Here is a 12,246-nt window from a genome sequence, read left to right as displayed (position 1 = left end):
TCCTGTAGCAGGATCGATCGCGCGGGTTGCAGCTGCGCATGCACTAGCTAGGGAAGGACCAGATCACTGCAAACAGGTAGAAAGCAAGGTGCAGGCTGCAAGTACAAACAACGACTTTGGCGTGCTCTATTCCGTGGAGGAGCCATTTGAAGGAAGAGGATTAGATTTGTTGAGATATCGAGCTCCACTCGCGATATGCCAGGGTGACCGTTGTGTATTTATGTCACCGACTTGTTAGCTGGAGATGCGGTTGGTACACCGCCCACGAATAATAGCTGGATGACAGCTATCCTTATCTACTCTAGTTTGTGGCTCAGTTAGTATGCCACCTTAGTTAGTTGAGTTTGGTTTGAGACCCACATATAGGGTTCTTCTATTTTCTTTGTACTAGAGTTCTTTTGGCTTTCACAACTAAGAAGAGGAAAACTGTTTTCAGCCTCCACCTTTGTGTGTATTCCCCCATTGTGATTGTGAGAAAGCCTCAAGTGAGACTCCTTCCCTCTCTCCCACTATCTTCACATGGTATCAGAGCCTTGTTTATGGTAAGGAGCTCAAGAAAGCAAACCAAGTTCACAGTGTCCAAGAGGACAAGTGTTGCTTTCCTTTTTTGAGTTTGGGAGCAAATCTTTGCAGGTAGCAAAGCCAGAAGTGCAAGAGTGCACTGTCTCAGATTGAGACGCCCTTCGCGGTGTGGCGAGAGGGCATTATATGCTGCAGGTAAGGGCAAAGCCCTTGGTGACTTTATTTTTCTGATTCAAGGTCATTTCGGGGCCCGTTTTGAAGGCGGAAGTTCTCCGCAGGCACTCAGAAAAAGGCCCTGTTTTTGCTGTGCGACCACTACTCGGCTAGTCGGTGAAAAGTTGCCGCAGAAATTGCATCGTATGCCTGTGTGCGGAGATTTTGGGAGTCGCAGATTCATGCTTGTTGCCTGTTGATGCAAAATCGTCACTGGGAAGTGACTATGTGGTAAAATACCACTTTCGTCAGTTTTGCAGATCTGCCCGTGTGAGGCAAAAGCTGTGTTTTTTGCAGTGACAGAATATTTTGCAGTGTTCTGTAATGGCATCTGATTCTCTTTCACAGATTGTCACTGAAAAGCTTGACAAGAACAACTTCCAGGCATGGAAGTTTAGAATGACGAATTTCTTGATGGGAAAAGGCTATTGGGAGTTCATTACAGGAAATGAAGAAGAACCTGTTCTTCCTAATGTTCCCAATCAACAGGAAATGCAGGCATTCAAAGGATGGCATGAGAGAGCCAGAAAAGTTATGTACTGGCTGTCTATCAGTATTTCAGATTCAATGATTGTGCATATTCAGGATGCAAGTACGCCAAAGGTGGCATGGGATACTTTGGCTAAAATGTACAGCACAAATACGCAGGCCAGGAAAATGAGCTCAAGTAGGAGCTGCACAATGTGCAGAGAGAAAATACGAGCATCAATGACTACCACATGAAGGTGAAGAAAATTGCGGATGCACTTGCTTCCATTGGGTCGCCAGTGGATGATGACGATTTAGTTTCTGTGACCTTGAATGGTCTAGGAAAGGATTATGCACAGTTCCGGACATCCATTGTCGTCCGTGAAAAATTTCCTGATTTTGAGGAGTTGATTGCTCTTCTAATTTCTGAAGAGCAGAGAAATGGTGGTGCATCTTCTTCAGCAGGAACTTCAAAAGAATCTGTCTTCTACTCAAATGCTGGCAGAGGTAGAGGCAGAGGTAGAAGAGGCCGATCTGCAGGCCATGGTAGAAATTAGAATATGCAGCAAATGCACGAAAACCAGTCCTATGCAGGAGGACGTGGTAACTCTAGAGGCAGGGGGAGCCAAAGAGGCCGTGGTGGATGGCAGAGAGGCCAAAATGCAAACAGCAATGTTGAATGCTACTATTGTGGCAAAATGGGTCATATGGCTAAAGACTGCTACAAAAAGCAGAATGACATTATGAATGGAAAATTACAGCAAGGCAATTATGCATCCTCTAGTAGACAGGGTGATGACAGAAATGAGCATTTGTTTATGGTACAGCATATGACAAATTCTGTGACAAGTGCAGAAGAAAGCAATGATGTGTGGTATGTTGACTCAGGTGCGTCAAACCACATGACAGGTCATGCTGAATGGATGCAGGATGCAAGGAAAATGGAAAAACCAGGATTTGTGGAGACTGGTGATGATACTGCACATCCTATTGTGCAGATTGGCAAAATTCCTTTGTCTATGCAGGATGGAAAAAAGAAATACTTGTCTGATGTATTTCATGTCCCGAACATCACCAAGAACCTGGTTTCTGTTGGTCAGATGGTTGAGCAAGGCTTGCAGGTCAGATTTAATCCTCATGGATGCTTTGTTGAGGATATGAAAAATAATGGTCGCTTGATAGCAAAAGGAAAGAAGAAGGGCAGGATGTTTACGTTGGATGCGGACATGCCTGAATTGAGTGCAGCAATGTTTGCACATGGGACCGGTGTAGTTGCAGATATTGATATCTGGCACAAACGCATTGGTCATGTTAATATACAACGACTTAAATCAATGCAAGCCCAAAATATTATTGCAGGATTGCCTAAATTCAAGGTTGCAGAAATGCACAAGGTTTGTGAAGCCTGTCAATTTGGGAAACAGGCAAGGAAACCTTTTCCTAGGCATGCTCAAGAGAGTAAAAAGCCATTGGAATTAATCCACTCTGATGTGTGGACTACTAAAGCTGCATCTATTGGTGGCTGTCACTATTTTGTCACATTTATTGATGACTTCAGCAGAAAACTTTGGGTGTATTTTATGAAAAAGAAAAGTGAAGTGTTTGGGCACTTCAAAGCTTTCAAAGCTATGGTTGAAAAAGAAACAGGCCTGCAAATAAAATGCCTAAGGTCAGATGGAGGGGGAGAGTACCTCTCAAATGAGTTTGCAAGGTTCTTGCAGGAGCATGGTATAAAGCAGCAATATTCATGCAGTCATACCCCACAGCAAAATGGAATTGCAGAAAGGAAAAACAGGCATATTGGAGAGGTATCTCGGGCTATGCTAAATGAAAAAGATCTACCAGATTATTATTGGACTGAAGCAGTTGCTACAGCAGTTTATATAATGAACAGGACTCCCACTGCAGCAATACATGGCATGACGCCAGAGGAGATGTATACTGGTAGGAAACCAGATATTTCTCATTTGAAAATTTTTGGTTGCATTGCCTATGTCCATGTGCCAGATGAGTTGAGGTCCAAGTTGGATCCAAAAGCTGAGAAGTGCATCTTTATTGGTTATTCTCTGCAGTAGAAAGGGTATAGATGCTATAACCCTTCTACTCGTAAGTTTACAGTGAGCAGAGATGTTGTTTTTGATGAGATGAGCAGCTGGTATAAACCAGTAAATGTGATGGTTGATGTAGATGCACAAAATGGTAATGCTGCACAGAATTCACAGCAGCAATCACAAAATATTAGTGGACCTGGAGTGTCCTCTAGCAGTGGTTCACATACTTCGCCATGGACAGGCAGATTGAGATCAGGAGAATCTCCTCAAAGCAATGCAGATAGTGGTATGCAGGTATCACGAAAAGGAAAAGAGAAGGTAGATCAGCCCATGTTTGATGTGAATGCAGGTCACTCTTATGTGGATGGTGAATCCAGTGGCTCAGAGCAGAGCATTGATGATGAGTTGGGTATTCCTTCTGTTGTTACACCTGGAGTAAGGAAGACCAGGGATGTTTTGAGAGCACCTGAAAGTGAGCCTATTTTGCGTAGGTCTACCAGGGTTAGGTATCCTGTGGATAGGCTGAAATATGATGGATTTACAGCCATTCACTATGCCTATATGGTCAAAGTGATTACCAGGGTTAGGTATCCTGTGGATAGGCTGAAATATGATGGATTTACAGCCATTCACTATGCCTATATGGTCAAAGTGATACAGGAACCAGAACCCACTTCTTTTGAGCAAGCCATGGGAAATGAAAAATGGGAGAAAGCCATGGATGAAGAAATGGATGCCTTGGATGCTAATGCTACATGGGAATTGGTGCCTTTGCCTAAAGGCAAGAATGCAATTGGCTGTAAGTGGGTTTATAAGATCAAGCACAATGCAGATGGTTCTGTGAATAGATACAAGGCAAGATTAGTTGTCAAGGGGTATGCACAGACATATGGCATTGATTATGAAGAAACTTTCAGCTCGGTTGCAAGGATGGCAACCGTAAGAGCAGTCATTGCTATGGCTGCATCAAAGGGATGGTCTTTACATCAGATGGATGTAAAGAATGCCTTCTTGCATGGTGATTTGCAAGAAGAGGTCTTTATGGAGCAGCCAGCAGGTTATGTTCATGCTATTCATCCTGAGTTTGTTTGCAGGTTGAAGAAAGCCTTGTATGGCTTGAAGCAAGCACCTAGAGCATGGTCTGACAAGATAGGACAGTATCTTGTCACTATTGGCTTTCAGATTTCCAAGGCAGATTTCTCACTCTATGTGAGAAAAACAGAGAAAGGGATTATGCTGCTTGTCATTTATGTTGATGATTTGATCATCACAGGTGATAGTGATGAAGATATCCTTCATGTGAAAATGCTATTGAAGCAGAAGTTTGAGATGAAAGATTTGGGAGAGCTGCGTTATTTCTTGGGCATTGAGGTGATTAGATCACCAAGTGGGATACAGCTCTTGCAGAGGCAGTATGGATTGGACATGCTGTGTCCAAATATGGGATGACAGGCTGTAAGCCTATTTCAGTTCCTTTGGAGCAGAATGTGAAGCTGAGCGCAGATGCAGGTGAGCTTATGAAAGACCCTACTATGTACAGACGCATAGTAGGAAGTTTGATTTACATGACTATTACCAGGCCAGATTTGAGCTATGCTGTTGGGTTGGTAAGTCAGTTTATGCAGGCTCCAATGAAACCGCATTTGGATGCGGCTAGACGCATACTCAGGTATGTGAAGTCCACATTGCAGTATGGACTATTTTATGAGGCTGGGGTTCAGATACAGTTGCATGGATACACTGATGCTGATTGGGCTGGTAGTATTTCTGATAGACGATCTACCAGTGGATATGTGTTCTCTTTTGGGAGTGCTGCAGTCACTTGGAGCAGCAAGAAACAGCCTACAGTTGCCTTGTCGAGCATAGAGGCTGAGTACAGGGGTGCAGCAATGGCTGCATGTGAGGTAGCTTGGTTGCATAAGCTACTCTATGATATGCATCAGTCTACAGATGGGCCAGTTGTCATTTATTGTGACAACATGAGCAGCATACACTTGGCAAAGAACCCAGTCTTTCATGCTAGAACAAAGCACATTGAGGTGCATTATCACTATGTGCGGGAGAAGGTTTTACTAGGTCTTATTGATCTAGTTTATGTCAGCACAGAGGATCAGGTAGCTGACATATTCACGAAAGCATTGGGCGCAGAGAAGCTGCGCAAGTTCGGACACCTGCTTGGTGTGCAGGAATTGGGATTGAGCTCAAGGGGGAGTGTTGAGATATCGAGCTCCACTCGCGATATGCCAGGGTGACCGTTGTGTATTTATGTCACCGACTTGTTAGTTGGAGATGCGGTTGGTACACCGCCAACGAATAATAGCTGGATGACAGCTATCCTTATCTACTCTAGTTTGTGGCTCAGTTAGTATGCCACCTTAGTTAGTTGAGTTTGGTTTGAGACCCACATATAGGGTTCTTCTATTTTCTTTGTACAAGAGTTCTTTTGGCTTTCAACTCCTTCCCTCTCTCCCACTATCTTCACAAGATTTTCGGGGGATTTTTTCCCCCAAAATGCAACTTTGGAAATTGGCGCCTTCCCCTTTAACCCAAGCACCATTTATCTAAACCCTTTAACCCAAGTTCCATTAAACAAACCTCCATCCTCCATTCCTCCCCTTGCTCTACTCCCCATGAAAATTTGGTTGCCCTTGAGAGATCATTGTTGCCTTGGGACCTCCTTCCTTATGGGACATATTCATCTTCATCCATTAGCTTAACACATATGTAAGACCTCTAATAATGAAATCTCATTGGCAATTTTGCAATGGTTTGATTCCCTTATGTCAATTGGCAATTTATGTTCCATGATAGGACTTGAGGTTGTTAAAACTATTAGTTCAAGGTTGCATTACTCTCATGTTGTAGAAGCATTTGTTGATATCATGGCCATGCATTGAGCATACTTGAAAAGTCCTAAAGCTAAGCTTAGGGAATACAAACGAAAAGTAATACTTAGGGACCCTAAGCTTGAGTGGTCTCCCTATCCTTTTAACCACTTTGAATCCCAATTTTATTAGAACTACGCCCTATCATAAATGATGCATATCAAAACACCATTTCATCAAAAAGAATTTGTTCTTTTGGGTCATGTGAAGAAGTGCAACCAAAAATCACCATTAAGCAACTCCTTCTTCTTGCTCCTCCTTAGATTTCTTCTAGGCAATTAGTTTCATTATTTTATAGAAACATAGGCATTCGCATAATGCATAAAGCATAATATACTAGCATATAGGTTAAAGCATTTATATAAAACATAAATCATATACTAGCATAGATAGGCATACATAGACATAGGCATAATAGAGAAGCAAAAGATTATAATTTAATCTTTATAGATGAGAGCTGCTTTAAGATATACATCCTTCAATGTGCTCTTGAGTTACAAGAATGAGCATTTACATAAAGCATAAGTCACATGCTAGCATAGATAGGCATACATAGACATAGGCATAGGCATACATAGATGGAAAAGAGCAAATGGAGTGGGTTGTTGGTAGTGTGCATAAGCTATATATATATGTCCTAGATTTAGAGTTATAACAAAGAGCAAATGTAGAATCAATGAGTCATGACATGGTTGATAGTAGATATAAGGCATGTTTTAGTATTTAACTCACAAATTATAATTTAAGCTTTATAACCGATGAGAGATGAAAAAGATGTATATGTGAAGACTTGGATCATTTGATGAGTTCATGTGTGTGCCTTGTGTGCAATGCAAAGGGTGGGATCATTTGATAAGTTCATGTATAGTGGCTTATGTGCAAACCCAAGAGTCAGATCATTTGATGAGTTCATGTTAGTGGTTTTTGTGCAATGCAAAGAGTTGTATCATTTGATGGACCCAGATTTCCCGTGCATAGACCCACCAAGCTAGGAATCATCCCATAAGTTCATGAATCCCAACTTCCTTGCATGCATCCATCATACTGGGATCATTTGATGAGTTTATGGGATCATCCATCCCCAAAACATTGCAAAGTATCTCGAAGTAGCATTATTTACAAGTTTCGAATGTAGTACCATAACATATCGAGCAAAAGCATCTAATTGTGCACTTGCCCAAGCTGCTACTATAGCCCTGTGAGAATGACCAATAGGTTCAACTATTCGATGTGATACATCCTCATCATGTGGTCTGTCAAAGCAATCTTCATGTTATGGCACATTCCCATCTATGAGTAGCGTATTGTGCAAAATGCAACATGCCACTATACTCCTTGCGACCCCAACTTGGGCTTTGAATTTAGGAACTTCTTATTGAGATACTGCCAATCAACCAAATGCATGCTCCAAAACAACATACTTGGAGAATAGATAGAAGTTAAACTTGCATTGGAGGTCCATGCTAGGGGTCTCATACAGACTGATGAACCATGGTGTAAGTGCATATACACCATCTCCAAGGATGTACTCTCGAATGCGAAAAGCACCATCAACAAAAACAGAACTTTGTAGGGATATGGAAACTACTCAAGACCTATGAAAAGTTTATTACCAATAATATAATTGGTGGATGATGGGAGGTATCATTGTTGATGATTGTTACATAATTTTTGTTCACATAATAGGATTCACATGAAAATTTGGGATATTCTCCCTTCCTAGGCACACATTCGGTGTCTGATAAACATTGGAACTTTGCAAGGAGATGGAACTTTACAAGTAAATGCAAAATTGGTGCATCATTTTAGTTACTACCCCCTCGTGGAGACATGTGTCAAAATTTTCCTTCCACATATATGTATAATAAAGTTACAAGTTAAACAATGGAAAGGTTCCAAACTAAAGTGATTCACTATTCCCTCTAGAAATGCAATGATTACATCGAATTGTAACAACTAGTTTGGAATTCTTAAATCATCCTTTGGCCTCTTACTGAAAGGCTGAGGGCATATACTTTGAAAAATAAACTTATATTATAAAATTCTAGTAGTATTTGATAAAAGAATTTAATTACTGCTCAGGGATTAGCTTTTATGTAACAATAAGGCACATAACATAGTACAATAATTAACAAATGTTAAACTTGACTAGGAATCCATGAACTTTGACTTGTGATGCAAAGGAAGGCCATGCTTTTATGATTTATAAAATAATTCCACTAGATCATATAGTACAGTTTCTTTGGTCTTTGAAAAATAATATATGTGCACTCCAAGAATGGTAAATGATCATATCATGATGGCAATGGGAATACTTTCCCTTTGGTAGTTCAAATCTAAACAATGCATATCTAAGAATGCATTTCTATTGTCTTGATAGATTTATCTTGTGCCAATTGCATGTGGTAACATTTATTGTTACTATTACATCACCTAAACCATGTTTTTGGTTCTTATTCGACATTTTCAATATTTGTTTCTTCAATTCATATATACTTTCTTCAACCATCATCTTTTTATGAAAACTATGTGTGTTTAGTAGAGGTATTTTACCATTGTTGGACATTCTACCATTCTTGCACTACAAAAGTAGAATGTATATGAGTAGAATACAAAGATGTAGAGGGAAAATGGGAGTGAAGCACCTTATGTTAGTCTAGATGGTTTCCTTTTGGATTGATAATATAGCAAGAAACATACAGGTCTTTTTGGATTTAGTTTTAAATGTATTTGGATAAAGGGCATCAAAAAGTTAATGGAGTGATGATGCATTAGCATCACAACATAATACTCCAAAATGTATAATGTGTATGAGCTGAATACGAGAATGTAAGGGAACAACACAATGGGAGGGGAGAAGATAATGTTCATATTAGATGAAAGACTTTTATATGGTCAACAAGTCACTCAACCTAGCGGTTTATTTTGGACGTATTCACAAATGTACATAGATGTTCAAAGTACCAAAATACGAATGTAGTTGACATGACAACATAATAGCTTTGCATACCTAAGTGAAAAGATGTGCACTACAGGAAATCAACATCTCATTCGTAATTAATTTAATAAACTTCATATATCTATTGGTAAACAATATTTATCTTATGTTAGAGAGCATTTATTTTGAGTTATAATTTTATTATTGGGAGCATGAGATAGTTGATTTTTATACCAAAACAATACATTTGACATCACACATTTTGTATTTCAAGGCTCAAGGAATTATTTACCCTGTATTGGTAAATATTTCCCTTGAGATATACTTTTACCCTAGAAAACGTGAGACAAAATTGTGATTTGTGAACTTAACATTGTGCATATACTTCTAATTAGAACATTAATTTGGAGTTACATAGCATATTATAATTGTCTATGTGTTTGACAATTTAGATTTTATTATATTTTTCACTTACAAAATGGAGAAACCTTCATTTCAAATTCTCATGAAACTTTTTGGAAGAAAAATAAGTGCATGTACTTCTCATTGTCACTTTTATTTGGACTACATATAGAAGAAATATAATGTTCTAATATTAAAGAAAATATAATTAGCCTACAACATATATCTTATTAAAATTACAATGATACACACTTGTTAAGTATATGCTCATTTTTTATATAAAAATATTTATATATATGGAATATTTAACATTCTTGCTTAGTACACAAAAAACTCCTCCTATGTAGTTAATTGCAATCACCATATACAAAAGATACATTCTTTCTAATTTCCAATATAGGAAACACTTAATTTTTCATATTAAATTACATATTTCCTAGAAGAAACCATATTTCCTATATAGAAAATAGAAAATTCATTTGAGTCTTCATATAGGATGTCACATTTCCTAGATAGCATTGACTGATCTATATAGGAAATATAATTTGCTATGAAAAAAAGACGTGATTTCCTAGATAGAAAACATAGAATTCACTTGATTCTCCATATTACAAGTCAAATTTCCTAGATAGCATTGGTTGTCTATATAGGAAAAAGAATTTCCTAGATTAAAAGGAGAAAATCCATCTTTCTACCTAGGAAATATGCTCAACTTTCCAAGTTCAACACCAAATTCCTATATAGACATTAGTCAAAAGTTCCTTGTGTTTGCTCTGTCGGTTATCCCACCACTGGGGAAAATCCATAGCATACTCTTGTGCTCTGAGCTTAGAAAGAAACCCACTCGAAACCCAATTACTAGAACCTGCTTGAGACATCGCTCCTCTGCTTTGCATGTTGGCCTCCTAGTTTGATCGTAAAGGGGAAAAAGCGCCGTTTGCAATATAAATAAAATGCGAGCCAATTGATCATGGACCTCATTCTTTATCGAACTGATGCTGGTTATTTTGTAACTAAAACCTTGAAAAGCGCCCATTTGTTTTGATGCTGGTTATTTTGTAACTAAAACCTTGAAAAGCGCCCATTCGTTTTGAGTCAATCAACGGTCACGAATGGTCACGAATCAAGCTTTTCTATCTTAAATCATAAAATAAAGCTTTAAAAAAATATTCACACCGTTAGATTTGCGTGAAACAAGTGGCTGTGGCTCAAGGAGAATTCAAAACAAGTAAACCTTCCCCTAGGCTGCTTGCTCTAACTTGAGCCCATTCAATTGGGAATCTCACCTAGTACCCACTACAAACGGTAATTCAATTAGATCTTACCTGCCCAAGCGCCCACGCAGACGACGGCACCGAGATAAACCAATCCGAGCGAATACTGAGCACAATCTACACATGGAGACGTTAATGGATAACAGGAATGCCACGATAAAAATCACAATAAACGAACGAGTGAAGTGCTGCGCACCTCAGAAATGATTTTAGCCTTGTTCGGGGACTGTCCTGCGAATACGTCAATGAAATTTGCTAGGAGACGACAGTACACTGGCATCGATATGCCATGCAGAACTGCACCGACTGACCCCAGAATCATGAGCATGACATCGAGCCCGTCTGCAAACGAGTACAACTTATAGAACGGAGGTGGGTCGGATGCTCGACTGGGCTCTTTTTTTTCTTCGGCGTGCGGCTGTTGATGGTCCTGCTCGTCGTGAGATAACATAACGGCCTTCGAATCGACAATTGAAAGGTTTTGCTCCTCACTTGCAGCCATGGCGTGGACGGTGGGCTGTTTCTGAAATCGAATTGATGAAAATTTGGAGCTGTCGCCTAAACTCGAAGCCTTGGAGCTCTTTCCAATGCTTACCGCTTCGTCCATCTCGTATGATCTGACCTCTCCTCGATGCTACTTTGTCTCATTGGAGAGAACTAACGTAGATGCTGCTAATCTCGTGCATCGGCGCACTCATAGGTAGAGGATATGTATAGATCATCTAAGAGAGGAGAGGTGCACCTGCAGTTTCTCCTCTCTTAGATGATCTATACATATCCTCTACCTGGAAGTGCGCAGGCGCACCCATAAACTTTAGAAAGATACATGCTCACTCATAAAAGTGGAAGTGGCTACGTAAAATATATCTAATAAATGAAATTTATTTTGAACTTGAATTTGAGTAGTTCTTCATTAGAAGCTCCACTTATTGTTAGTAAAATTAAACAAAGTATTTATTAATTTCAACAATTTGGCTGGAGATTCTTTTAATTTGTGACTAATTATGATCATGATGTGTCATTCAATACTAATTTTGATATTTGAGTATATGGTATTTGTTGCACATGCTTTCTTGGTTGATATCTGAGTGTATGGTTTACAATTATTAGCATGCATCTAACTATCCCAATCCATTGTCTGTCATCCTTGGTCTAGTCACGATTTACATTTTTCCTATTCTAGATTTTGATATGGCCTACTTTAGATCTTGGTCTAGTCTAGAAATTCTCTGTGTGTGTGTGTGTGTGCGCACGCGCGCGTGTGTGTAGATTTAATAATCCCATCAATAAATGAACCATACAATTAATTCAATCATTTGGACAATTATAAAAAGCAATGAATTGAATTTTTTTAAAGAAAACTACATTGAAGTAACTTTTGACAATATTGTAATTCAAAAATTTGCCAAGGAATGCAAGAAGATTGACAATATAATTTTTCTTTATATTATTGAGTTTGCAAACTTAAGCAAATAGTTAGTATAAAAGTGTTG

At 39.2% G+C, this 12,246-nt stretch overlaps 1 pseudogene; it reads right to left on the bottom strand.

Annotated features, from left to right (window-relative positions):
• LOC147902158 (ABC transporter B family member 19-like) overlaps window positions 1-11,360 on the bottom strand; it is an 88,689-nt pseudogene extending 77,329 nt beyond the window's left edge.
• Window positions 11,361-12,246: the final 886 nt, after the last annotated feature.

The sequence above is a fragment of the Dipteris shenzhenensis genome, chromosome 5, assembly GCF_047967505.1.
Source record: "Dipteris shenzhenensis isolate YYH24624 ecotype China chromosome 5, Dip_SZ_1.0, whole genome shotgun sequence".
Lineage (NCBI taxonomy): Eukaryota > Viridiplantae > Streptophyta > Polypodiopsida > Gleicheniales > Dipteridaceae > Dipteris > Dipteris shenzhenensis.
Note: the sequence above shows the minus strand (reverse complement) of the source record. Positions and strands in the feature narration are given on the sequence as shown.